This window comes from Lithobates pipiens, unplaced genomic scaffold (assembly GCF_037356315.1).
Source record: "Lithobates pipiens isolate NorthernLeopardFrog02 unplaced genomic scaffold, aLitPip1_a1.2 Scaffold_23, whole genome shotgun sequence".
In the NCBI taxonomy this organism is placed as follows: domain Eukaryota; kingdom Metazoa; phylum Chordata; class Amphibia; order Anura; family Ranidae; genus Lithobates; species Lithobates pipiens.
Window position 1 is genome coordinate 108258961 of NW_027507785.1, and position 3306 is coordinate 108262266.

Sequence of the window (3306 nt, forward strand, 5' to 3'; positions counted from 1 at the left end):
TAAAGTGAAAAAAAAGTGAAATATTCCTTTAAATATCATGCCTGGGGGGTGTCTGTAGTATGCCTGTGAAGTGCCACGTGTTTCCCATGTTTAGAACAGTCCCTGCACAAAATGACATTTAACGGAAATAACGTCATTTAAAACTGCTTGCGGTTTTAATGTTATATCTGGTTCCTGCAATATGGTTGAAAATCATTGAGAAAAATGGCATGGGTAGCCCTCCCTGCCCATTACCAGCCCCTTTGGGTCTTGTACGCATATTAAGGGGAACCCTGTACCCATATTAAAAAAAGGAAATACGTGTGGCCCCCAGGCCCTATATACTCAGAACAGCAGTATACAGGCGGTGAAAACAAGACAGGGACTGTGTAGGTTTGTTGTGTTAAGTTGAATCTGTTTGTAATTTTCAACTGGTACATTTTTAAAGTGTAGCTCCAGTCACAAAAACTATTTTTAAGCTTTTTGGAAAACATAGGGAAGGGTTATCACCCCTGTATAATTTGTTTTGCCGTCTGTCTTTTTCAGAGCACGCAGACAGCACGCACAATCTCCTAACACTGACTGAAAGCTCTATTTAAAACGAGCAAGATAGCTAGCTATATAGGTGGATATAGCGGTGTATACTGGGTTCAGAGCACGCAGACAGCACGCACAATCTCCTAACACTGACTGAAAGCTCTATTTAAAACGAGCAAGATATTTAGCTATATGGGTGGATATAGCGGTGTATACTGGGTTCAGAGCATGCAGACAGCACGCACAATCTCCTAACACTGACTGCAAGCTCTATTATAAAAGATAGATATATCGCTAGCTATATAGGTGAATATAGCGGTGTATACTGCGGTCAGGGCACGCAGACAACAACCACTACAGAAGAGCAAGAACGAAAAATCGTCCGATAACGATCGGTGTATACTGTGTTGAAGGTACACAGAACACCCACTAACTGCTACAGATGCCAACACACTACACAAGGCCGCCGCACTGGCGGCCTTATATAGTGTGGGGAGTGTACTACACAGCCTGAGCTATGATTGGCCACAGGCATCCTGCCTGTGGCCAATCATGGCTCTCCTCGCTGCCGGCGCTGTGATTGGCCAAGCATGCGGGGTCACAGTGCATGCTTGGCCAATCATGAGCCAGCAATGCACTGCGCCATCACAGTGCATTGTGGGCCGTGAGCGCCACACGAATTTGGCGCGAACGGCCCATAACGTTCGGAATTCACCGAACGGGCGAACAGCCGATGTTCGACTCGAACACGAAGCTCATCCCTACTCAGTACCTGGAATGTTCTCTGTCTCCTTGACAGTACTGGAAAAAACGTGGATTCGTCAATGTCCTTCACAACTCAGTAACCAGGCACTTCTCAGGATAACAGCTTGTTGGCTCTCCTCCTAAGAGTCCTCCCCCAGTCACTTGCATGAGCTGCGGTACCCCTCCAAGCCGAGAGCACACCCGGATGCCTTGAATCCTCCCTCAGTTACTGCGCCTCGGACCAGCCGGTTCCGAGACTCGGGAACAGATGGATCCCTACCCCAGACCAGGCGGGTCTATTGGGGTTAACCAACCGAAGCATGTTGTGGGGCAACGAATGCTCCTGTGACCGGGACCCCTCACGGGGTTACCCCGGTCCAGAATCAGGAACAGACCGCTAGGGCCTTACGAACGAACAACCCGAAACATGTGCCCTCAACATCTTAAGTACCCTTCCCCAGACTCCTCAGTGGGGCCCGGCACACCCACTGATTGTGAGAGAAAAAGTTCTTGCCTATTACTGCTCCTTTCCTGCCGACTCATGCCACCTAGCGCTGATCTTTATGGTGCAGTTAAAAAAAGAACATTCTTCACCTTCTGTTCCAAGGCCCTGCGAGGTAACTGTAAATCCCAGACTGCGATCCACCATGTGTAGTGGCCATAACCCTTGGCAGGGTGGCCTTAATGTTTGGGCTTACCGGTTACCTCCGCTTGGCTTGTTCTTGCACGTCTAGGGGTTCCCAACAACTTTGGACGCTGACACCAATAAAGTCCTTTTGAAAGGTTTTTATTTGCAGGGGTAACATCCAACAACACAGTCTCATATGGGAACAGAGGGCAAGGGTGAAAGAACTCAGGCATCTTGATCTGCAAATATCACAAAGTCTCTAATACCACCCAGAGAGTAGCCACTCACAGCTGGGCACCTCAAGGCTGAACAAATCTCTAGCCAGAGATTATGGCAGTCAGCACTTTTATTCAGAACTTGTAAAATCTCTGACCTTGAACAAGTTCTAACTGAAAGTGAACAGGAACCTTTTTCCTCAGTAACTGGAACATCATCTATCTCCTTGACAGTACTAGAAAAAACGTGGATTCGTCAATGTCCTTCACAATTCAGTAACCAGGCACTTCTCAGGATGCCAGCTTGTTGGCCCTCCTCCGCAGAGTCCTCCCTCCACATGAGCTGTGGTGCCCCTCCAAGCCGTGAGCACACCCGGAACGCCTTGAATCCTCCCTCAGTTACTGCGCCTTGGACCAGCCGGTTCCGAGACTCGGGAACAGATGGATCCCTACCCCAGACCAGGCTGGTCTATTGGGGTTAACCAACCGAAGCATGTTGCGGGGCAACGAACGCACCTGTGACTGGGACCCCTCGCGGGGCTACCCCGGTCCAGAATCAGGAACAGACTGCTAGGGCCTTACGAACGAACAACCCGAAACACGTGACCTCAACATCTTAAGTACCCTTCCCCAGACTCCTCAGTGGGGCCCGGCACACCCACTGATTGGCTCCGAGGAAGTTGATACCCAAAACATCCAACCAGGCCTGGTTCTGGCCTGTCATGTGCACCTCACTGTACACAACCAGGCAGAACTCTAACACAGCCCAGCCAAACTGATGTCAAAGTTAACCTACACAATTAACCCTCAGAACCTCTCTACTGTTCTGAGACAAAAAACGAAATTTGTACATGAATGACACCGCTACATCAGTATGGAGTGTGGTGACGTATGCTGTCAGTATGGAGTGTGGTGACGTATGCCGTCAATATGGAGTGTGGTGACGTATGCCGTCAGTATGGAGTGCGGTGACGTATGCCGTCAGTATGGAGTGCGGTGACGTATGCCGTCAGTATGGAGTGCGGTGACGTATGTCGTCAGTATGGAGTGCGGTGACGTATGCCGTCAGTATATGGAGTGCGGTGACGTATGCTGTCAGTATGGAGTACGGTGACGTATGCTGTCAGTATGGAGTGCGGTGACGTATGCTGTCAGTATGGAGTGCGGTGACATATGCTGTCAGTATGGAGTGTGGTGACGTAT